At 59.1% G+C, this 24056-nt stretch overlaps 1 protein-coding gene across 3 annotated transcripts in view; it reads left to right on the forward strand.

Moving 5' to 3' along the window:
- The first annotated feature begins 15878 nt into the window (after positions 1–15878).
- The window catches only part of ZBTB46 (zinc finger and BTB domain containing 46), a 51624-nt gene continuing 43446 nt past the window's right edge, over positions 15879–24056 (forward strand). Inside the window, exon 1 of one of the 3 annotated variants that reach the window (XM_061436871.1) lies at positions 15879–16186. The gene's annotated coding sequence lies outside the window, so the exon portion shown is untranslated. Of the gene's footprint in view, positions 16187–16822; positions 17011–24056 lie in introns of those variants that run through there. The other 2 variants (XM_061436872.1, XM_061436867.1) reach the window with 2 other exon arrangements.

Raw genomic sequence — 24056 nt, forward strand, 5'->3', positions numbered from 1 at the left:
GAAACCATGGCCTGGATCTCAGCCAGCCGTGGCTCTGGCAAGGGGAGATTATGCAGGTTGGCGGTGATGGAAAGGATGGGGTACGCTTGGCCTGGGAGGCAGGTTTTGGCGATTGGGGTGGTATGTTTTCAGCATGGGCCCCTGAAAACCAGTGGTGGTGGTGGGAAAGGGGACCAGAGTGGAGGGCCTGAGATGGCTCCTCATCCACCTGCCCCAGCCGCCTCCCCAGCTGGAGCCCTGGTCCCCACGCATAGAGTCTCTCCTGGGGACTCAGACTCTGTGGCGGGGCGGGCCCAGGTCCCCAGAGGGCACGGAAGTTGCCTCTGCTTCCTGGTTCCTCCACACAGAACTATCAACATTTTTCTCCTGGTGGTGAGACAGAATGGGGGCGGTGTCTCCAAAGGGGTGGCCCAGGCAGAGGTCCTTGAGAACTGGAGGGAGCTGGAGTCCCCACCCCAGCACTGGTCACCTCTTCCAGCTGCCCCAGGGGTGTGGCAGTTCCTCTTTGGAAACTGTTACCGGGAAGCCCCCATTCCACCCCCAGCAGCATCCTGGGTCTCGGCAGTCACCCCAAGAGTAAAGAGGCTGGAAGGGTGGTAGGAGGGTGGGGTCTCAGGAGCTGAGCCCTCAGCTCTCCTCTGGAGAGCAGGAGGCAGCCTGGACGTGGAGAGGGTAGGGGTAGCCGTCCTTAGGCCTAAGGGTGGCCTTAGGCCATCCTTCCTGGGGTGTGGGTCTCCCACCTGCCTGAGTGGGTGGGCTGAAGCCGACTTCTGCTTAGGCCAGGTGTCAGGGCTCGGGGCTCACTATTGGAGCTCTTTCATGAGCCCTCCACTACACCCCAGATGGAGGAGGAGGGGAAGAGTCTGGAGACTGGGGGTGGGGCACAAATCCAGTCCAGAGTAGGCAGGACCCTGCAAGGCCCCCGAGGACCCTGGATGGGGTCTCCACAAGGGTCTGCTCAGCCTGTCTGGGCACACGGCAGGGGGAGGGGGCTGTTCTTGGGCTGCACTGCTGGGAGCGGCTGGAGCGGATCTAGGTTACAGCCCTCGCGGCTCCTTCTAAGTCTCTTGTGTAGATTAAAAATGGCAACTGTCCTGGAGCTGACCCCAGGGGACCCTGGAAGTTTCCTCCCCCACTTGCGCACAGGCACTCTCTGTTCTCAAAGTCTGCTGCTCCCGGCTCTGGCTCCCCCACCCTTCTCACTTCTCGGGTCCCTGGGGAGCTGGCTCGAGGTCAAGCCCACCGCAGCCCAGCCAGCCCACCTCCGTGGAGGGTGGGGGCAGGGCTGCTGCAGGGCCTAGACAGGCAGGCCCTTCTTCCCTCTGTCCCCTCCCCTCCCAGCTGCCCCCGCTTCAGGCAGGAAAGTGGGGCGAGAAGGGAGGGGGGACGGGGGAGAAAGGAAAGGCTGTCCGCCGCATCCCCTTAGCTCAGCCAGGGCCCTGAGGAGTCCAGGAGGGGTGCCCCCCACTTTGGTTCCTGAGGTTTCTCTAGGGGGGCTGCACTCCAGGGTGAGCCCACTTGGGCCCCACACACAACATACACCACCAGGGCATCTCCGCCCCAGGCATCCAGGCCCCAGGACAGGATCCGGGGCCAGGAGAGTGTCTGGGCCTTTACCCGGAGCCCACCCAGGAAGGCAGTGGAGTGGGGAGTACACAGAAGCAGAGGGGCCCCTTATTCCCCCTTCCTGTCCCCCCCCCCCGACACCGCCTGTCCTGGGGATATAACCGCAGGGCTGCCCACCCAGCGCTTTGAAGCTGCCCGAGAAGGACTCGGCTGCCGGGGCTCCTGTGCCCGGCCCGCCCCTCCGGCTGGGCTGCGTGGGAGCCGGGAGTGACCACAGGGCTGCCAGCGGCCTTTGAAGTGCTGGGGCGAGGCTGCAGGAAGTGGGCGGTAGCCCACCCAAGCCCTGGACCCACCCCACCCGAGGGGACTAGAGCCCCTGCCTATGGGGCCCATGCACTAGCCACCTGGGCTGCCAAGATGTACGCTGGTGACTTGGGGAGTTGGGGGCCAAGGAAGGGAGGGGCTGCCAGGCTGCCACCTCCCCAGCCTCTGGTGCCCAGCCCCCATTTTGCCCAGGCTCCCTGGGGGAAGTGATGGGGCCAGGATTGGTCCTGCTCCCTGAGCTAAAAATAGCGGGGCTCAGACTGGGTGGAAACCCCCCTGGCGGGGGAGGAAGGAGCAGGGCCACAGGGCTGGGGCCTCAGGGAGTGAGACTGGGCAGGAAATGCCCCGGGCACCCTCCATGGCAAAGCCCCCTGGAAAGTCCGAGGCAGTGGCTGGGACCCGTTCGAGCTGGAGTCTCTCAAATCCCTTGGGCTGTGATGACCACTGCCTGGGCCTGGCCTGGTGTCCTGCCTTGGATTCCAGGAGGCCCAGAGGAAGCTAGTTCTTCCTCCTCAGTCACCTCCTGTGCGCCTGGTGATGAACTGAATCACTGGCCTCCAATCCCCCCTCACTTTCTCAACAGGGACTATTCCCCAAGGGTCTGCTGCGAAGTGGCTGGGGACAGGGCGGTCTACCTCTGCCCCCAGGGTGCTGGCTGGGGAGAAGTAAGGGCTTAGCGTGAAGAAGGGCTTTTCAGCAGGGAACACCCAGTGGTCGCCCACCTGGAGTGGGAAGGGCAGGAGAGTGGGCAGGCGCTGAGACCAGGAAAGTGGTGAGTTCACTGTGAGTTAGACTGTGGTGTGGGGGCCTGGCCTTGGGAGGGGCTTAGGGCCGAAGGGAACTTGGCATCTTGGAGGAATAAAAGTGAGACCAGTGTGGCTGGAACCCAGGAGCAGGGGCAGAAATGAGGACAGGAAAGAGGAGGGGGCGGAGCTCATGGAGATCATGTAGGGTGTGGTTGACTGGGGAGAGGGGTTTGAGAGGAAGCCACTACTCAGAAGCCAGTGAGATTCAGCAGGAATGTTCCAGACTCACGTTTGCATTTCTGAGCGGTCACTGCTTTGTGGAGGAGGCCTGGAGGCAGGCTTGGGGCTCGAGCTGGAGGAAGGTTCCAGAAGGCAGGGAGGCCACAAGGAGGGTGGGGAGTAGGCAGGGCACAGTGGCCTGGGAGGAATGCAGGCGGACCAGGTGTGTCCAGGGTCTGCTGGTGGATTCTCTGGTAGAGAGCAGCCGCTTAGGTGAAAGCAAGGATAGAGAGAAGCCAGGAGAGGATGGGGATGCTAACAGTTGTGGTATTTTTGAGAGAAAATATGAAATCTAAATAGGATAAGACGGAAGCCAAAGTGGGGGGCTGAGTGTTTGGGAGAAAGGAGGGTTGCTCCTGGTGAGATGTCACAGCTGTGGGCAGTGTGGGTGTGGCCATATTGGGAGCCAGTAGGAAGAGTCGCTTCAGGATGGGTGTGCATTTGCCTGATAGCCTGCTCCAAGGTGTGACTCTGGCATGGGGGACTGGAGGTCTTGGAGATGAGGAGGAGGAGACATTCAAAGAGGGACACTGCATCTCCAAGGAGGGTGAAGGAAGCTATTCTAAGCATCACCATTAGAAACACCACCTCCATCAGCACCAGCAGTCTGTCACTCTCCCCAACTGGTCACCTCCATCCCCATCATCCCCTTCACCACCTTCAATGCCATCATCACTTCCCATCAGCATCACCAAACCCACCATCCCAGGCACCACCGTTACTGCTTCATTCACTCACATGGTGGACAAATAGCCGTGGCGAATACAGTCTTGGCACAGAGTTGCACTGGGCTCTGGTCATGGCAGTGAGCAACGCAGGTGACATCTCTCCCCCTAGGGAGCTCACAGCCTGGTGGGGTAGAGCTAACACAGACACATACAAAGATTTAGAAAACCAGCATCAGAAGGATCCCACGATCCCACTCCTGGGCACTTACCCCAAAGCAATGCAATGTGCTCACACTTAGGGCTGTCTTCAGATTCATAGCAGCATCAGTCACATGCCCCACACTGGAAAACCCCAAAAGTCTGTCGGCTGGTGGATGGAAAGAAGAGGAGTGGATGGCTGATGCACAGAACGAGAAAGGAGCCGGGTCTGGAAGACCCCTTCCCGTGTGGCTTTGTTTATGTGAAATCCCAGGAAAGACAAAACTACAGTGACAGCAGATCAGTGGTGGGCAGAGCCGGCGGGGGCAGAGTGAGCGCCAAGGGGCTGAGGTGTTGCGGGTGATGTGAATGTTCTATCTCGTAATGGTGCAGGTGGTTGCATGAGGATAGGTTTGTCAAAACTCATCAAACTGTACATTTCATATGGGGGAATATCTGTATGTAAATTATACTCCAATAAAGCCTAATTTTTTATGAAGAGGTAAAGACTGTGAGTTGAATCAGAATCAAGGGAACCTAAGGCAGGTGATAGGGAAGGCGCCAAGGGCGGGGACTGAGCTTGGCGTAAGAGGTAAGAGCTGCTTTTGGCCTTGGCTCCTTGGCAGAGGGGTCGTTCCTCTTGGGTCCTGAGCAAAGTCCCATCGGTGATTTTAATTCAGTGAAGCAGAAGCAGGTCCAAACTCAAACTGTGTGTTGAGGAGACTCCTTTTCATAGACTGTTTTACCTGCTTCCCACCCAAGGAACCAGAACCGGCTGGCAGCTGTGTCAGGGAATGGCCAGCCGGCACTTATGTTGGACTCACCCTAGCCAGCCTGGATGTGGTGACTTCCTAGGACCCTCAGCTCCCAGACCAGTGGACTGCCAGCCACAGGCCGATGGTGCCAGTTTGGGGGCCATGCTCTGCTGCTTTGCTGTAGGAGGGGGAGGGGTGCAGGAGCAAGGGGTCTCTGCAGCCTTCACCCCAGCTCAACTGTCTATGAGCTTCTTGTCCTGGGATGGGAGGGCTGGTCCAGTGTGAAATCTGGCCTCTAGGGCAGTGGGCCCCAGATTCATCTGGAGGAGTCGGTTCCTCCCTTGGGGTGGGCTCCCCACGGTGCAAGTAACAGCGCCCCCCAGGCCTGCTCCTCTCTCCTGTGCTCTGTGGGGCTCCCTGAGAAGGGGCCCTGGGCCTGGAGCCACCAGGGATGGGGGTGGGGGCAGGTCCACATCCTGCCTGGCCCAGAGGGCCCTGGGTGGGGGGATCAGAGACAAGGGTGTTTCATTGCTACTGGGTCTGCTGTCTTCACTTATGAAGCAACTTGGACTGGCCATCAGGGCGCTGGCCCATCTTGGAACTGGTGAGACCCAGGCCCCAGTGACCTTTTCCCCCCGTGGCCTTGACTGGGGCTGGGAACCTCCGGCCTGGCGTCCTGTGTCCTGCCAAGAGGATGTCCTGTCCTCCAGGCCGGCTCTCCGCCCTCCTCCATCCCTCCGGGGCCTCCAGGGGCAGCAGTGGGGGTGTGGGGGTGGAGGGGACTTGGAAGCCAGCCGGCTGCGCCCCCACTGGTGGGTCCCGAGCCCTGTCTGTCCTCCTGGCTCCCTCCTCCCCTGGACCCGGATGCAGGGGACAGAGGCCCCCAGTCCAGCACCTGGGGTTTTCCAGGACACACTCCAGTTCCCCCCGCGGGGTGGGGGGATGGCTGCTCCAGGGAACAAAGGCCCAGGGAGGAGAGGGGAAGTGGGGAGCAGGGCTAGGAAGAGGAGGCTCTGAGACCACAGATCCGTGGGCTGCCGCCCCCTTCCCGCTCTCGGGTTTCCTGTCCTGAGCAGCACGAGGGCCAGAGTGTGGGGGAAGAGGGTGCAAGTCTGCTCATGGCTCCAGTCACAGGCCCGCTCCCCATCCTGGGGGAGGATGAGGTGGAGTGGGCCTCTTGGGTGGGAAGGTGCCAAGAGGCCCCTGGAGCTCAGGCCCAGTCAGCTTCAGGGAAAGTGGCTGGTATGTGGGGGCTGAGCACCCCTCCTGCAGGGCCCACCCCCATCAGTCTAGAATGTGGCTTGCAGGTCCTCCTGCACCCCAGCATCTGTTCTGTGTCTGCCCGTGTTGTGCCCATGTGTGTGTGTGTGTATCTGCCTGTGTGTGTATCTGCACGTGGGTATATCTGCATGTGTGTGTGCCCGTGTGTATGTCTGCTTGTGTGTGTCTACCTGGGTGTGTATCTGCACGCGTGTCTCTTTTATGTGTGTCTGCACGTGTGTGTCTGCCTGTGTGTGCCTGCCTGTGTGTGCCCATGTGTGTGTCTGCCTATGTGTATATCTGCACGTGTGTGTCTGCCCGTGTGTGTGTGCCTGTGTGTGTGTGTGCCCATGTGTGCTTCTGTACATGTGTGTCTGCCTGTGTGCCATGTGTGTGTGCGCCCATGTGTGTGTGTCTGCTTGTGTGTCTGCACTTGTATGTATCTGCCTGTGTGTCTACACATGTCTATGTCTGCCTGTGTGTGTGTCTGCCCGTGTGTAAAGTGTGCCTGTGTGTGTGTATGTCTGCCTGTGTCTCTGCACTTGTATGTATCTGCCTGTGTGTCTACACATGTGTGTGTCTGCCTGTGTGTGTGTCGATCTGTGTGTGTTTCCAGGTGTCTGGGGAGGCTGAGAGACCGTCTATTTGTCCCTCGAGTCTCTGTGCATCTGGTGTGTTTCTAAGGATGTCCCTGGGCTGTGGCATGTGTTTGCACTTGCACGTGTACGTGTGTGTTTGACTGTATTCCAGGCATATGTGTGAACCTTGGGATAGCCATGTGGCCTTCCTGTATGTCTATATTTCTGGGGCAGAGTGCTGTTTCTCCTCTAAGGTCAAGAATGACCAGGTCCCCCAGGAAGCCTGGATCCCAGAAAGGGTGGGGGCAGGAAGGTAGCTGTTGGGTCTTCTCTCCCACCCCCCAGGTTCTGTCCACCTTCAGCAGCTTAGGCGAGTTAAAAATAGCCCTGGGGCCTCTGGAAGCGGAAGGGGTAGAGGCACCCGCAGGGGGAGGGTGCAGGGAGGGAGGTACCCCCGGCCCCTGCCAGCACTCCAAGGCCAGCCAGCCTGACTCCAGCAGGGTGGGCCCCACATCCGCCCTCCCCACCTGCGAGGCTTCGCGACCCCCAACCTGGGGCTTCTCGGGCCCTGCCCTTGAGAAAGGCTGAGGAGGCCTGGGACAGTCAGCCTGGCCAGCCTCAGTCCCCACAAGCAGGAAGGGCCCCCGGGACCTGTCCAGCACCTGCCAGGGCTGCTTTCTCTGCCCTCATACCCTCTCCTGGTCCCCATCTCCTTGGAGGCCCAGGTGGGAGGCCAGGGCAGGGAGGAATGAAGACCAACAGCCCCAGGGAAACATCTTCCACTCAGAGAGAGGTCAGTGAGGATTTGGGGGGTTTCATATAACTTTTTATTGATGTACCATATACATAACAAAAAGAGCACATACCTTGAGTAAATATTTAACGCATGTTGTCACCAGCACCTGGAGCAAAACAGGACTCGGCCAGCCCAGGAGGTACCCTTGGACCCACTTTGCAGAAACCATCTCTCTTTAATACTGTTGGCTCCACCTGTTCTGCCCATTTCTGAAGGTGTCTTGTTTTGGAAGTGAGGCTACAGTGGCTCTGGGAGTCACAGGTGGCCGGCCAGTGTCCCCTGTGTGACACCCTACATTTCGCTTATATACTCTGCCACTGGTGGGCAGTGGGTTGTCCAGTTTGGGGCTAGTGAAAGAGGACGGCTTTGAACACTCTGGTAAATCTTTTTTGTGAACCTGAGCACGTATTTCCTTGGGCCCCCAGGACTAGAGTTGTGGTTTTGATGGCTGTGGCTCTGTCTGAGGGTCTGACAGGAGCCCTGTGGACACTCCCAGAAATGCTAGAATTTGCCCCTGATTTCAGGGGGTGTGTCTCCAGGGCTCCTGAGACTTGAGCCCTGGCTTAGGACCTCTCCATCTTAGGGTCTCTTGTCCTTGACTGGGCTGGACCTTAGGCTGGGGTCTCCTGGGCTGAAGTTGTCCTCCCCCCAGGAGGGCAGCGCCCGCGCACCCTCCACTTGGCCGGGCACGCCCAGAGGAGGCGCCCCATCCCGGAGGCCCACACCCACCCTTCCTTCCTCAGGAAAGCCTGTGGTCTGATAAGGCCTCCAGGCTCTGGTTTTCAAACCACCCCGGCACCAGGACCCCCAGGGGAGGAGAGAGCAGAGCTCCACGCAGCCCACGATGGCTGGGGGCCGGGGAACCGGGCTGTCACATTCCAAGACAGCTCCTGAAACACAGATACCTGCGCAGCCACAGGGACAGGCTCTGAGGGTCCTAGCCGGGTGTGGGGGCTGTGAGGCGGGGTGGTCAGACTAGGTGGGATGCAAGCTCCTCCCGTTTCCTCCAGCAGCTCCAACCAGGCAGGGGCAGCCCCTTTTTCCAAAGCCCCAGGCCCCCTCCAGGCCACTCCCTGGGCTTTCCCCTACCCTTCCCCCATCCTGGGTGTGTGGGGCTGAAGGCCCAGAGGAGGAAAACCACCCTGCAGTTCTCACATCCCAACCCAGGCAAACCCAGCCACTTCCAGGGGCCTGTCCGCTCTGCCTGGGGTCCCAGCGGCATCCCCGGGTGATGTTAGCCCAAATCTTGTCAGGAAGAAGATGCCCACAAGACACTCAAGACTGGAAACCGCGACAGAAAGCCAGGAGCCCACTCTCAGTGCCCAGCTGGCACTGGTGACAGTCAAACTCCTGTGATAACAATGCCGACAAGGGAGGCCCCACCTGGGCGGCTCTGTGTCCCGCCATCTTGCTCAGTCCACTTGGCAATGTCAGGTGGGTTCCTGAGGTGTGGACTGGTTGCGCAGAGAATTAAGAGATTTACCCCAACTCACTCTGTGGGTACAGATTCTGGCCAGGCTGGCCCCTTAAGACCAAGGACATACAAGGGAATCAGACATGGCCATACCCTCAACAAGCACAGGGGAGGGGGGCGAAGGACAATCAGAAAGTGCAGGTGTTAGAGTCAAAGTGGGGCCCCGTCATGCGGATCCTCTTCCTGAGCAAGAGTGGGCAGTGGGGGGCAGGGCTGGAAGTGGGTCCTCAGGACAGCCGAGGGCCATCAGGGGGTAGGAACAGGAGGGGCATTCCAGGCTTATGGAACAGCAGGTGCAAAGGTGCAATGGCCAGGGGGAGAAAAGCCGTCATGTCTGGGTACTGGTGAGTGCAGCTGGCGCTGGGCAAGACCAGAGAATGGACCCTGGTGTCCCATCCCTCAGCTGAGATGGGGAGAGAGTCCTGGGTGGGCTCTCAGAGTCTGAGATTGAGGCTGGTAGGAGAAGGGGGTCCCAGCCAGGGTGGTTCTCCAGGCACAGCTGTGGGAACCCCACCACCACCAGGTGTCCTGAGGGCGCGGCTCTGCCCAGGCCCCTGCCCAAGTGACCTCTGAAACTCCAGTGAGCAGGAAAGAGGAGTGCCCTGCAGTCACCCTTCTGCCACTCGGCCTCCCCTGACGCCAGTGCAGATGTGTCAGGCACCCAAGCCAGCTTCTATCCTTCAAGGCCTCCCTGCCTCCATGGGGCACCTGCAGCCCTGGCCTCGCTCCGCAAACCCGCACGTCTGCCATGTCCACATCTGCTCTCGGCCTCCTGTCCTAAACAGGGACCCGACACTTGGCTGTCAGTCGGAGAGGCAGCAACCCCCACCCCACCGCCCATCTACCATGTCTGTTCCACCCAGGGCTCATCAGCTCTCATCCTAACCTCTCTGGATTCAGCCTGTCTCCTCTTCAAAGTCTGCGACAGCACCTGATAGCCCGTGGAAAACACCAGAAGCCCTCACCTGGTGGTCACCACGTGGACCCAGGTGGCCTTGGAGGTTATCTCCCCAAAGGAGCACCTGGGCTCGGCCCAGCAAAGATTTCTCCTGCCTGACTCAATCTGCACTCTGTCCGTCTCTGCAGCTGCCTCTTCCACCCTCCCCACCCAGAGTGTGTTTCTATTCCATTTTTCTGTATTTATTTGTTTGTTTGGCTGTGTTAGGTCTTAGTTGTGGCACATGGGCTTAGCTGCCTTGCAGCACGCGGGATCTTAATTCCTCGACCAGGGATTGAACCCTCATCCCCTGCATTGGAAGGTGGACTCTCAACCACTGGACTGCCAGGGAAGTCTCCAAGACTTGGCAGGATCAGCTCTTGCCCAGTGTCCAGAGTTGGGCCTGGTTCCCTCTGCAGAGAGCAAACCAGGACACACACTCCCAGACACTCCTGTACAAGCCTGAGCAGCCACCTGGGAATGAGCAAACACACAACCCAGACACACACGGACACTCGTGCACCAACACACACACGGAAGAGCCCACAGATGTGTGCAAGCACACAGATGTGGCAAAGGCTCATGCCAGCTGTCCAGAGAACAGCACTGGACAGGCCTCAAGGCAGCGAGATGGATTTCACGTAATTACTGCGGAGGGGGTCTCCCCTCCAGCTGAAACAAGATGCAGAAGGCTGGGTCTTGGGAGAACAGGGGAAGGAGGGAAGTCACAGAGGGCTGAGTGGAACAGCAAAACACTCGCTGGGACATAGCACGCTCAGTGGTTTGGCAGCACTGGGATTTTCTGGGGGGGTTACACTGCATTGTATCCAGGCATCTTCATTCCATGATGAGGGATCAGACCTGGGCCCCCTGCAGTGGAAGCAGTGTCTTGACCACTGGACAGCCAGGGAGTTCCCTACATTGGGACTTTTTCAGCAAAGACAGTGTAGGGGTTGGGGTCACCTTTGGGGACATGGGGGATGCAGGCAGAGGCTGGAATGAGGTGGGTTGAGGCTCTCAGTGGGGTGGTAGGGCCAGTCCTTCATGAATCCAGGGTTTAAACCCTTCGGTCCCTGTGCCCTGAAGGTGGGCCAAGCTGGGAATCTGTGGAGCTTTCAGATCCAAAAATGAAAACGAGCCCCAGACCCGAAGGAGGAAGTTTTGTCCGATGATTGGTGAGGTCTTTATATTTTGGAACGATTTCAGGTCTATGGAAGAGCAGGGGCATTTGGAAGTCCCAGAGCTCCTGTGTACACCGCCCCCCTGACTCAGCTTTCCACAAAGTTACCACCAAATATCACTGAGGCTGCTTCTCTCAGCACAGCTCAGAGCCTACCTGGATTTCATCCACACGTTTTTCCATCGCGCTCCTCTTCTGATCCAGGATCCCATCCAGGGCACACATGCAGGGTCCACACGACTCCCGGGCTCCTTTGGGCTGGGACCACTTCTCCGTAGCCCTTGATGACCAGCACCATCCTGAGGTGGCCACCCAGTGTTTTGTAGCACAACCCTCAGTTAGGGTTGATCTGATGTGTCTTCTCATGAAGACACCAAGGTTATTGAGTAGGACACGAAGGAGTACCAGAGAGGCTGATGAGCTGGGGGAGATGGTAACAGAGGTGAGGTACCCTTCCTGTCACCTCAGGTCAGAAGCCTGATGTCCCTTGATGTCCCTGATCACCTGGTCGGGGGGCTGCCTGCTGGGTCTCCCCGGTAAAGCCCCTCACGTTTCCTTTTGCACCTTCTTCTTCAGAAGGCGACCGCACTCAAGGTATGTGGGAGTTAAGTCCCATCTCAGGGAGGGCGCCAGGCCCTTCCCACTGCACGCTTGTCAGCCGGCTCACGTCATGCTTTGTGTTGTATCCAGCAGGATGTTATTTGATGCTCAGGTGGCCCTGGCTCTGGCCACCTTTCCCATCGGCTCCATGTCCCCCTGTCCTTTGCTTTCTGAGCCCTTCTGTCCTGCCAGCACTGCCACACGCTTCCGTGTTTTCCCCATCATCCTTGCACCAGCCGTTTCTCCAAGGAACCCCCTTTACAGGTCTGCTGTAGCCAGCCTCTCGGCTAACCTGCTTGCCTGGCTCTTTCCCAGAAGACAAGGCATCCTGTCTTGCTCTCCAATCTTGGGATGTCCCCGGCACGCGGCAGGATCGATGTACTCCATGAATGCTGCTGAATAAGCTATGAATGAGTGGACGGAGGAGGCTGGCACTGCACAGGGTTGGGGCATTTCTGAATCCACCAAGGGGACCCAGAACCCCCTCCTCTGATGGGAAGGTCGGGGCAGGGCCTCTCATCGTCTCCTTTTCCTCCTCGCCCTCAGCCCCTAGCACGGGAGCTGGGCCAGGTGACCTATGTGGGGAGACTCCTGGCTCAGAAAAAGCACCCCATCTCAGCCTCTGCCCCCTCATCCCGCCCTATCGCTATCTGCAGCCATCACCAGCTTTTGCAACGCGAGCCTCAGTGGCTGTGGCCCCCAGGGAGCAGCTGCGTTTCTCCAGCGGGGACTGAGGCCCCCAGCCCCCTCGCCCTGCTCCAGTGCTGACTGGCTGCTCCCCCGGGCCTCCCAGTTTCCCGAGCCCGCCTGAGATGGAATTACAGCCCCAGGTCTGCACCTGCGGCGCAGCGCTGCCTCCCAGCTCCCAGGGCCCTGTCTTCCCCTCTCCTCCCTCCACAGGCCGAGTGAGGTCCCAGTCGGGTAGGGTGCCTGCTGTGTGCCCAGAGGAAGCAGGGGCTGTGGAGATCCCTGTTGGGTGGGGCCGCGGAAGCACCCTCATGGAACAATGCCACCACAGGGACCACAGGATGAACGGGGAGAGTGGGGCTCAGGGTGGGGGTGGGCAGCAAGGAGAAGGACGATGGGCTCAGATTGTAAAGGGATCGGGGCCGTTCCAGGGAGCAGGGGAAGTGACCCAGGAGGGAGCCCAGTGCCACCCTCCACACTTAAGCTGGCCTCAGGGCCCACCTGGGACTGGGGAGGGCTGGTGGGGCAGGAGGCGAAGTGGCCTCCTAACCAGGAGAGGCCAAGGTCGATGGTCAGACCCACAGGGACAGACCCCTGCTCATCCATAGCCCACAGCTTGCACGGGAGTGGCCCTGGCTGCCTCCCACCCTGTGCCAGCCTGGCTGTGCAGCTGACACTGGGACAGTGCTCTGCCCTTGCCTCCCTCCCAACTGTGCTGCCCCATTCTCACTCCAGCCCTGCTAGCCCCCACCTCCACCCCAGCTCTCTGCCCCTGCCCTCTGACACCAGCCCCTCCCGGGCACATAGCAGGTGTGGCCCAGCTTCTGGCTGGAGGGAAGGTCTGGAATGCAGGGCCCTGGTGCCCGGCCTGGGGGTGAGGGGGTGGGGGCTCAGGAAGGAAGGGGCTGGCATTTGGCAGTGGCGTTTTCGAAGGACGGTTGGGGGTGAGTGCTTGGAATGGAACGGGGCGACAGTTGGCGGTGGCAGCTGGAGCGGCAGTGGGGCTTGGCAGGGGCGCGGGCCTGGAGGACAGTTGGGGTGGGGCAGCCATGGGGTTGGCAGGTAGCCTCTGGCTCTGGAGGGAGGTCTCGGGGAGGCCCAGCAGGAGGGCAGGGCCAGCTGGCAGCAGACTTGGCTGAGCCAGGCCTGGGAGCAAGCTGCAGCCTCAGCCAGGCGGCCCCCAGCCCAGGGTGGGGCTGCTGCAGTCCAGGGCCGGCCTCCGGTCCACCCGCAGGGCCCAGGATGACGCGCACAGGGCGGTTCCTGCTGCGAAGCCCAGCACCCTCAGGCCCACTAGCTGCGCATCTCCCACCCTGTTCTCGGCCTCCCCCCTTCCCCATCCGGCCATCCGAATCCAGCAGGGGCTTGGAGAGGGCAGGGACAGGTTCTGGGCAGTTTCCCGAGAGGGGCAGGACTCCCGGGGCTGTTGCCATAGGGACGGCCGAGCAACACCACTGGCTGGAGGATAAACAGGCAGGTTTCCTGACCAGTGACTGCCGTGAAGACAGCCTAGAAGACCCGGCTGGGGTGGATGGGGAGGCGCTACCTGGGGGTTGCAAGCCCTGGCGAGGGGACTGGTCCAGGGGGGTGCTGGGAAGGCAGACGAGAACGGATATTCATTGTCCCTCTGTCTTCTTCCTAAAGCACCTCTGGGGCTCTGCTTCACAGGAGTAGACCTGGAGTGGGGCTGGATCCCCTCCCAACCACCTTGCCCCCTGAAGCCACATGGTGGGGGTGGGGGCAGGTGGAGGGAGGGCTAAGCACGTGGTGCAGGGGCCCTGCCAGCCAGGCAGCTTTCGAAACTGAACTGCCCTTCAGGGTCCCAAGGTCTATCAGTGGGAGTGGGGGCAGTGTGCTCTGAGAGGTGGCCATCGGCAAGTATACCTGTGGGCCTGGCCAGCTTCTGTACTTTGGACCCTGGTTCCCCAGCCCTGGCCTCAGGGCTGTTCGTTCTCTCCCAGTCCTCAGATCCTCACTGCCTCAAGGTGTCTCTTGGGCGAGCTTCAAATGCACTCACATGTGTGGCTGGCGGTGAACTTCCAGAAGGACCATCGTGTGGCCAGGACCAGTGCAGAGTGCTCTCCACCCATTTGTTTATCTGTCTTGTCCTCCAGCCAAGTGAGGGCAGGAACCATGTCTGGGTCATGGTGGCATCTCAGGCCCCTTATTCCCAGGGCCCTCTCACCTGCTGGCCTCCCTGCCTCTGGACACCAGGTTCCAAGGCTGAAGAGTGCCACTGAGGCCAACCCCACACCCTCGGCCGTCACCTGTTCCCAGCGCCATCCCTGGGTAGAGCTGCCTCACAGAGGCCGCCCTTCTACCAACATTGAAGGACACACTGGTGGTCAAAGCAGATCCCTCTAGGGTCAGTGCCAGCGTCAGGGGTGAGATGCAGTGCATGGCATCTGCACCCGGGCTCAGGGAACCCCAGCAAGAGTAGAGGCTTTCTGACCGAGCCTGGCATCTGCCTGCGGTGAGTTGGAGCCTGGGCATTGATTAACATGGGGCCCCTAGGGGTGCTGCCACCTCTCCCTGTCAGAGCAGATGCACCAAGGTGGCCCCGGGGAGTCCAGCCACACAACCCTTGTCCTCCTGGCTCGGCTGAGAGGCCACCACTGCTGCTATTGGCTCTTCCTCTTTCTTTTGTTTTCCCTTTGTTTCTTCTTTATTTCTTTCCTTTTTTCCTTCCTATGATAGGGGTTTATTAACTCCCAGAAGCCTTGTTGTCTCCGATCTTAGGCATGGCTTGATCAGAGCTCTCTGGGACACTCCTTGGTGCTGCCTTTTTGGTCTACCAACTTCATTCAGGCTGCTCAACCTTCTGTTGGTTCTTGGAACAGAAAGGATGGGCGTCTTAGTCCCCAGTCACTGGCAGGGATGCTGGGGAGGGGGCATTGATTCATCATCATGTAGGGGAGGGGAGTGTGGAGAGAGTTCCAGGGCCCCAGGGACGCATTCCAGGACTCAGTGAGACTTTCTACCAAGACCAGAAGACCTGGGCTAGTAGGTGGGGTGCACCCTGGTGCTGATGAGAGAGGCTCGGTTCTCCTGGGCAGGCCTCCTGAGCAGCGGCTGAGCACCACTGTGGGCCCCAGCCGGGCAGCCTCCGCAGCATTCCAGCAATGCTGCTCTCCTCGGAGAGTGTCCAGGGAGGGGCAGCCATCAGGCAAGTGGTCCTCCCCAGTCTGGCAGACCCACTTCTCCATCTCCCCCGCATCATTTGCTCCATGGGCTACAACTGCACTCCAGGCAGACAGGCAGGTGAGAGGGGAGGACCCCGAGACAGTGCCCTCCGTCCCCTCAAAGGGAGGACAGAATGACCAGCCAAAACCTCCTGGAGGCCTAGAAGAGACACTTCTAAGGTTGACTGTGCCCAGTTCCCACCTGAAAGGGCCCAGGAAACTTGGGCCTGCCGTTCCAGGCCTGGGTCCTCCAGGAGTAAGTCTTGCGGGGAAGGGGGTTGCTCCTGCGTAGGCAGCGGGAAAGGAGTGGGGTGCGGGTGTCTGCGGCCATTTTCAGGCGCCGGTTGCAGCGAGGGAGTGTCCCAGCCTTTTCATCGCTGGCTGCCAGACCGCGGCCGCCCTTGTTCACTCAAGGAGAATTCCCGCCTCCCCCCCACCCAACCCCAGGCTGCCCTCCCCCAGCAGCCCAGTGAATGCCTCCTTACACATCCTGAGAAAGCATCCATAATGGCCCGCCGCCTCCCACCTCCCGAGGAATTCCGCGGCGCTGGGCCCGCAGGGAGGTAGGGCGCAGACGGTCCGCGGCGCCTTCCCATTGGATGGCCAGGTCGTGCTCAACTCCCCTGCGCGGCTGGCCAGCCACAGGCTCACCTCCCTTCCCACCGTCGCGGCCGGGAGAGGAAGCGAGGTGGCCTTTGCCCCCGCACAGGCCAGCCAGGAATGCGGGGCCACGCTTCCCATTCCGTCTGCCCGAGGACTCAAGGACAGCGGGGGCGAGAAGGGACGCACGGGGCTGCTCTCGGGCAGCAGGACTGGAGATCGCTTGCGGGGGAAGCGCGGCAAAGCCGTGGGCATACCACGCGGCTGGAAGGACCGACGCGCGCGCGGCCGCTGATGCCTCCATTGGCCAAATCCAAGCCCTGTGGCACGCACTGTCCCGTGGCCCCTGCCCTGAGGTGCGCCTCTCCCCGGGGACGCCGAGGTCCCCGACGGCGCGGCCCCGAGCCCCTGGGCGCTGTGGGACCGCTGTTTCGCTTTACCGCGCGCGGCCGCACAAACCGCCGGGAAGGCGCGAAGTTTGCGAGACCCGTGCGGCGCGACTGCGCGTCGGGGGACGCGGACAGCCTGTGGCCCGGGGGATAGGCGCGTGGGCAGCGCCAGGTGCGCGGTCGGGCAAGAGTTGGGGTGCTCTCGTCCCGACCCACGTGTCCGACCGGATGGTCTGCCGGGTGCTGGTCCCCGTGGGAAGGGGCGCGGGCACCCGGAGACCCCACGCCGCGCCACCCCCGCCCCCCGCCAGCCCCGCGGAGGGGGCTTCCCACAATGCCCAGCGAGCTCCAGCCCGCACTTCCGCTGTCCAGCCGCCCACGGGGGGGCGGAGGCGCACCGACCCTCGCCGCGGCCCCCTCCGCCCGGCTAGCGGAGCCGGCCGACCGAGGGGCGGGGCGGCGGCCGGGCCGGCGGGGCGGGGCCCGGGGCGGTGGCCTGGGCCGGGGCCGGGGCGCGGGCCAATCAGCAGCGGCCGGGCGCGCGCCGGGGGGCGGGGTCAGGGTCCGCAGGCGGGGCGCGCGCGCGGGCGGCGGGGGCCGCGGGGTTGGAGCGGCGCGGGGGCGCGCGCCGGCCTGACGGACAGACGGACGGACAGACGGACACAGCGGCCAAGGCGAGCGCGCAGCTCGGACCCGCCCGGACGCAGCGCTCGCCCGGCGGCCGCGGCGATCACCGGCGCTGGTCCGGCGGCCGCGGCGCCCGCCCTCGCCCGCGCCCCATGGGGTCACAGGTAAGCGGCGCCGGCTCATTGTCCGCGGCCGGGCCAGCGCATCGCGGCGGGGCCGGGGCTCAGGCCGGCCGGACCGCTCCGGGCCGGAGCCGCTCAGAGTCGGGGCGCGCCCCCGCCGCCTGCCCCTCGCGCCCCGCCGCGCCCCGCCCCGCGGGGGCGCCCTCCCGGCGGCGATCGGTGCGCCCGGCTGTAGCTCTGGGGGCGGCGGTAGAGACCCCCGCCATGTCCCCGCTGGTCCCTGAGCTCCGGTGGCGCGGGCGGGGCGGGGCGGCGAGGGCTACGCGGGGTCCCTGCGGGGCTGCGCGCTGAGGCGGAGGCGGCGACGGGGTTGCCCCGCGCCCCTAGTCCTCGGCGCCTCCTGCCGCCGCCGCCGCGGTCCCTCCCCCGTTACCTCCGAAAGGGGAATTTTCCAGCTGGTAATTTCTGCTGCGTCAACGCCCGGCCCCAGGAGGCAGCCTGGGGGCGTCCTGGCGCCCCCCGCCCGCGCCGCCCCGCGCGCCCCCCGCCCGCGCCTCCGAGCCGCACCCGGACCCGCCCGCGCCGAGTTTGCCAAGAGTCGGAACTGCGGGAGGTGGGCGCGGCGGGTCCCCGCTCTCCGCCGGGCCTTGGGGGTCATTGTCTCCCCCTGAAGCCCAGCACTGGCCTCGTCTCCATTTTAATTACTGGCTGAACCAGGGCGCAGGGGCCTCGAGGCTGGGCAACTAGAGGAGCGCGGAGGGGACGAGGCGCGCAGAGCGACGAGGGGCGCGCGGAGCGGACGGGGCGCGCGGAGGCAGCGGGGTCCGCCGCGAGCCGCGTCTTTGTTTCTCTGTAAATAGACATGTCAGTTTCGCAGGGTAGCACGAGTCAATGTCTGACAACTCAATCTGGATGGCAAATGGGCGATTTTCTGCACCAGGAGGAGGGCTCAGGCTAGTTGGGGTTCCTCTCGCCCTGCTGACAAATTCATTATTTGTAGGTTTAACGGACCACGCACAATAGGGCTAGACCGAGGAACCTAGGTATATCCCAAAGGGGCGAAGAACTGGTATTTTCTGTCACCGAGGAAATACAAACAAAAGAAAGTTTGACTGAGATTCTCAGCGATTTTCCTTACGCTTTCCTTGCTCCAATCTCAGCGAAGCGTTTGTCGTGGATTGCGGAGGCAAGATTGTTATCAGCATTGTTTAAAGAAATGCTAATCAGGCAACACATTGGCGAGCCGCTGGGCTCAGACACCTGTGCGGAGTCCTTGAGTGCGTTTTAATTGTGTCAGTTGTAGAATCTTTCATACTGGGTTTATCATCAAAGCTAACTTCCCTTTGGGTAGCAGACTGTAGATTCGGTCTATCGCTGACCTGCGTGTAGCCTGTGAAGGCAGTGTTTTCACTCATCGGGAGGGGGAAATAGTTTGTTTCCCAAAGGGAAACTTATGGAAGGGTTTTTCACATGAATGATGAAGTAAACAACAGAATTTTATTATAGTGCACTGCTTCTAGTTGGTGTGTTTCATGATAAATACTCTGAACGAAAACTTTGAGACTCCCTGCTGTTTCGGAAAGGACTAAGTGAGAGGTTGTTGAGGCAGAAGTTACTAGGTGTAAGTCTGACTTAGACACTATGTTTCCCTAGAAAACTAGTAATTATTTTTATATCCTTTACTGAAGTGAAGGAGGTGTATGTGGGTGTTTATGGGGAGAGTTCTGTTTAAGGGGTATGGAATCGATACCTCTAGGCTAAACCCCAAGATCAACCTTTCTGGGAGGCCAGCCTCACCTCTAGGCTAAACCCCAAGGTCAGCCTTTCTTGGAGGCCAGCCTCAGGACAGGATCTCATTAGGTCTCATTGACATTACCCTGGATGAAAGAATTTTGTTTGGATGAGATGAGTTTTGTTCAGCTCTAGCTGTTTAAGATTCGAAAATGAGCTCTTTTTCCACGTCTAGTTTCTGGTATTCAGAACTGGTGGAGTGTCGGCTGCAGGGGCTCCAACCCTCTTGGGTGCTCTCTGTCCCCACTCGACCATCCAGGGGGAGGGGGCTGCCCCCGCCTTGGTCACACATAAGCACTTGGAAGGTGAGGTCGACACTGAGGATGGGTGAGACTCCACTGGGGGCCTGGAAGGACTTTACAGTCAGACAATGTGTTATTTGCAAACATGTTAAACCAAATATTACAAACTTTTCAACATTGTCCTTTTGTGGGGTTTTTCAAATTAAGCGAAATTGGGCCACTGCGTCCCTGTGGTCTGTGTTTCTGGGGCAGCTGTGCGCCTGCTGTGCTCTACCAGAGGTCTTGGACCAGCGGCGAAGGCCCCGCAAAACATCTTCCGAGAGCCTGGAGCTGTGAACTTGAACTTGAACTCGTGCCTCACTTTGCTGGTGCTTCCTGTGCCCAGGTGCCCTGTTGACTGCTGTGTTAATATGGGCGGAGGGTTCTTGTGCCCTGTTCTGGGGGTTTCGTGTACTCATAAAAACAGAGGCTTTTCCTTCTCTCTGATAGAACATATTCTACTTAAAATCTGTTGAGTGTTGGTAGGCTATCAAGAATTCCCTTGTGAACCTGCCCACTCCCCTGAACAAAAAAGATTCTTCTTTTTGCTACAAGTGTGCTTGAATGGCCCAACTCCTGAGAATAAACAATGCTTGAAAATCTCTGTTGAGACCACAAGACTCATTTCAGTCTTTGCAACGCAGTTGTCATGTCCTACCCTGGCCCCTGTGTCCTCTGCCATTGGCTCTGACTTTGGAATGGCCAGTACAGCTGGGGTCTTCAGCCCCGGGTTCACCGGCATTTTCCCTCTTTTCTGCCTTTCGAGCTTCAGTATGGTATGTGCCTGACACATGTGTACTTGGGCTCTGGCTTCTGGTTTTCTGGTGATGACAGATGCTTGTAGATGGAGAAGTCATGGAAAAGAAAAACAACTTTTTCTAACAAGCTGAAAAGTTGTTCTAGTGAAGGATAAGGACAAACTCAACCAGTCAGGTCTGACCTTAGGGTGATTGATGGAAAGTTTTCCGTTCAGTGTTTCTCAACACTGCCGTTTAACTCTTATTGAGATTTTGAAATGACTAAACCTTTTTAAATGTCATTATTTGGATATAAAAAATTAGCAACTTAGGCACTTTAGAAAGTTGAGGAACAGTGTTAGCGTGCTTTTCAACAGCATTTATAGATGTTCTGTGTTTTGACAGGTGTGTTTTTTGAGTCACATTAGAGAGACATTCCCAGAGTTTCTTATTCATGATGATTTTTGGCTGATTGAGAGCTTGCTGTGGGCCAGATTGGAGACAGAATTCCTGCAGTGGGGCTGTTGACCTGTTGGGATGGGTCAGAGTGGGGGCCCTATAGGAACCACCGATGTGGGTGACAGATGCTAGTGGGAGCTCAGAGAAGAATGGGTGTGGCCCACCTGGTGGCCTTTCTGAAGACTACTGGAGGAAAGGGTGTCCATGCAGACCCCTCCCCTGGCCCAGGTTGGGCCTGTGGTGCCAGCCCCTGGTTCCAGTACCTATGTGGCAAATTATTTTCTAACTTCTGCTTCATGGAGAGTGGGTAGCCAAGGAGAGAGCAGAAACCTTGGGGCCAGGCAGCTTTAGGGGCTGATTGGCTGTGGGGTTGGGGGTGAGAGGCAATGTAGTTTCAAATGATGCCTTCCAAAGCCCGCGTTTCAGCACACAAATCCCTTCCTAAATGTCACGCTCACGGGGAAAGTCTCAGGGAAGCTGTCCTTTTCCTGGCTCCCAAGTGGCAGCCCAGCCCTGCTTGTCTGAGTGGACCTGGGGTGGAACCCCTTCTTTGTGGAGCAGAAAGAAGATGCCTCTGTCTTCGAGAGAGGATTTGAAAACCTGAAGCAACCAGAGCTGCCGTGAAGATGGACGCATGTCGGGTGGGGCCTGGGCGGCTTTGGGTAGATTGCCCTCTCGGTGTGTCACTGGCACGCAGAGGGTCTGACCTAGGTTTTTTTGGCCACTCTGAACACTGTCCCTCGGCTGGACCTGGGGCTGGAGAGCCCAGCAGGGACTCGGCTTGGGGAGCAAGGACCCTCAGGCTGGCCACTCACCCCTCACCCATCTAAAGGCTGGGTTTGCTGTTCTCCAGGCTGACATCCGGGTGCTGATTTGCCCTCAGTTCGAGGTGGCTGTGCCAAGGTGCAAGGGCACTGTGTCAGGATGCACAGAGATGGGCTTCGTGAAACCCACTCAGGGACGCCAGGCTGGGCCCGCTGCTCAGAGGGGCAGCACCAGTGCACTGGGTTGTTGATTTCAGTGATGGATGATGGAAAACACCATCAGGAGGCTGGCCCAGAAGCCCAGGGTGGGGCGGGCAGGATGACGTCGGGTGTCCGTTCAGGTGTGTTGTAGACCGAGGGGAGGGTCCAGGTCACTGGAGGAGCTCAGGGCTGTGGGCAAATGGGCTGCCCCTGTGAGCAAGTCAGGCGGGCACCTCAAATGGGCCTTCATGTCTGGAACAGGTGTGTTTTTTCATCCCATCCCATTCTAAGCAGTGCAGCTTCAGGACCGGAGTTTCCTCTTCTTTAGGAAGTTTGAAAATGGCTCAGACACTACTGTTTCCTTCGGGGCAGGAGAGGGCTGACTCTGGGGGGGAACAGTCTCAGAATTGCAGAGCCAGCTGACTGCTCAGGCTGGGTCCTCTATATTCAGTTCCTGGACCAGCAACATCCCCTGTGCTTCAGGCGAGGTTGAGTCAGAGACGCCCGATACTCAGAGTCTCGCACACAGGTGGCCATCGCCTTTCCCAGGGAATCGGGCCCCTTGGCCTAGGCCCCACCCTGACCTCTGGTCTGTGAAGAAGCTGTCCATCTGCACTTGAAGGCCAGTCCTTCCTGCCAGTCCTGTGGCAGCCAGCTCTGTGGCCCACATCCTCTCTCACACGAAAAGTGGAGCAGGCTGGCGGGCCACACGTCCCAGGTCCCCAGAGGAAAGGTCACGTGGGGAAGCGGGGCGCAGAGTCAAATGCTTGTTCTGGGGTGAGCGTGGAGTGGCTTCAGGTGGCAGAGCTTTGGGGCCGTGACCTGGAGTCTGTAGCCCACCCCCAGCTGTCCCCTCCACCATCTCACACTTCTCAGCAGGGGGCCACACCCGGCTTGTGTGCACCCTGAGGTCCCTGACACTCTGGCTGTTCCTAAACAGCAGCCTTTGACTTTCCAGTGGGTCTTCGCATCCAGACCAGGGTTGGGGGGCCGCCCGTCCGGTGGGACGGGGCCCCATGTCTGTGGCTGGCCTAGGAACTCCTGTGATCAAAGCGTGGGAAGCCTTCTGCATTCTCCTCTCCAAGGCCAAGAACCCTGGGACCCCAGGACACTGGGGAAAGCTTGTCAGCCCTGGAGGGGAGGGTCCCAGAGCTTCCAACATGGTCTCATTTGGGGCCTGTCAATCAGACAAGGTGAGGCCCCACTGGCAGGGCCCAGGGGTTGTTTAAGAAGAGTGGACAGAGCTATTCTTTTTGTTCCTGTCCTGTCCCATGAAAACTGCCTTAGCATGACTTCTGTGGCTAGTGGTCTGAGTGCAGCCTCCACTGCCCATCTCAGACCCCTCTCCACTGACCAGCGTTCTCCATCTACCTCTAAAGTGTTAATAGTAAGAACTGGCAATGAGGGGAAAGTTAAAAGTGGCAATTTCCCTTACAAAGCTCCTCAGGTAAGAGAAAGCTGAGGACGTGAGTCCCTGCTGTTGAAGAAGAGACCCGAGCTTCCAGCTACGGTCGCCTACCTTCTGAATATTCTCAGCAATGTCTCACAGGAGCTCAATCCTCTGATGAGAGGTGATTGCTGCTGATGCTGTGTCCATGCGTAATGTTTAATTTCCAAATAGAGACTAAAGGAGGCAGGACATTTAACACCACTTGGACGCTAACTGGCCAAGAGCTGAGCATCTCGTCTGCGGTGAGTGGAACCTCTCCGGTCAGCTCCCTCCTGGCACTTTTAGAGTTCTCTTCAGGATTATATTATTAAAGTGTGTGTGTTACCGTGTACTGTCACTTTTGCTTTCATTTTTGGTTATACATGGAAAACTCCATAAGCAGGAAGTTTCCAGGTTTTTCCATGAGGACATGGTGTTTTTTCATTGCCTCTGGTGATATAAAGACATTGTTATTTCATTGCTATTATTTTATATGAAGACTTACTCCCTCAACTTCAGCGTTGTTTTGAAGAACTTTTCATGAGTTAGCAGCAGACACACCCTTCACGGGGGCAGTGACCATGTATCATGACAGGCCTGCTGCACACCTGAGAAAAGTGATCTTTAATATTGGGTACGTTGACTTTTCCTATTTTTCTTTTTTTTCTGGCTGCACCATGTGGCTTGCAGGATCTTAGTTCCCCAACCAGGATTGAATGTGCGTCCTCAACAGTGAAAGCAGAGTCCTAACTACTGGACGACTGGGGAAGTCCTCCTATTCTTTCTAACATTGTTGGCAGAATGAGGTCAGAACAGGGAGTGATAAGGTGACACTGTCCTTGGACCACCTTACCATTAAAGTCACTGAGCTCCACTGGACGATGTGAAAAACACTGGGGTGTGTGTGTGGGGGTCTTTTAAACCTCTTCCCTTCTGGCTTCTCTGTCATCTGCTGCTTTTGATTCTGCTGTGGGGTGGAAGCCCAGCGCCTGGACTTAGGAGCAGAGAGAAGGCAGAAGTTTCAGTCAGCAGGTGTACTGCGTGGCTGCAGTGACCATGGTTCCTCTGTGATGAGCAGGGCACTCAGGAGGCCAGGGAGCCAGAAGCACTTCCAGGTGTACATATGCCCTTGAGAGCCTGAGAAGAGGATCGGAAGGGTCAGTGCCAGGGGACCTACCTGCACTGTGTCTAGCAGATCCGCTTCACTGAGTCTCAGGTGGTCCCTCAAAGAGTGTCTTCCTCTGAGCTCAGGAGATGCACCGAGCCTTGGAGGGCAAGCACAACTCGATGCTGCCCATGCTACTGCCTGAGGGTCACACCAACCTCACATCTACTTACCTTTGTTTTGCCTCATCTTAAGGAGCAAGAATATCCATGAAGTCATGAGTCAGGCATCTCACTTATGTTTTTCTTGATACACACTGAA

Source organism: Bos javanicus, chromosome 13 (genome assembly GCF_032452875.1).
Source record: "Bos javanicus breed banteng chromosome 13, ARS-OSU_banteng_1.0, whole genome shotgun sequence".
NCBI classification, from domain to species: domain Eukaryota; kingdom Metazoa; phylum Chordata; class Mammalia; order Artiodactyla; family Bovidae; genus Bos; species Bos javanicus.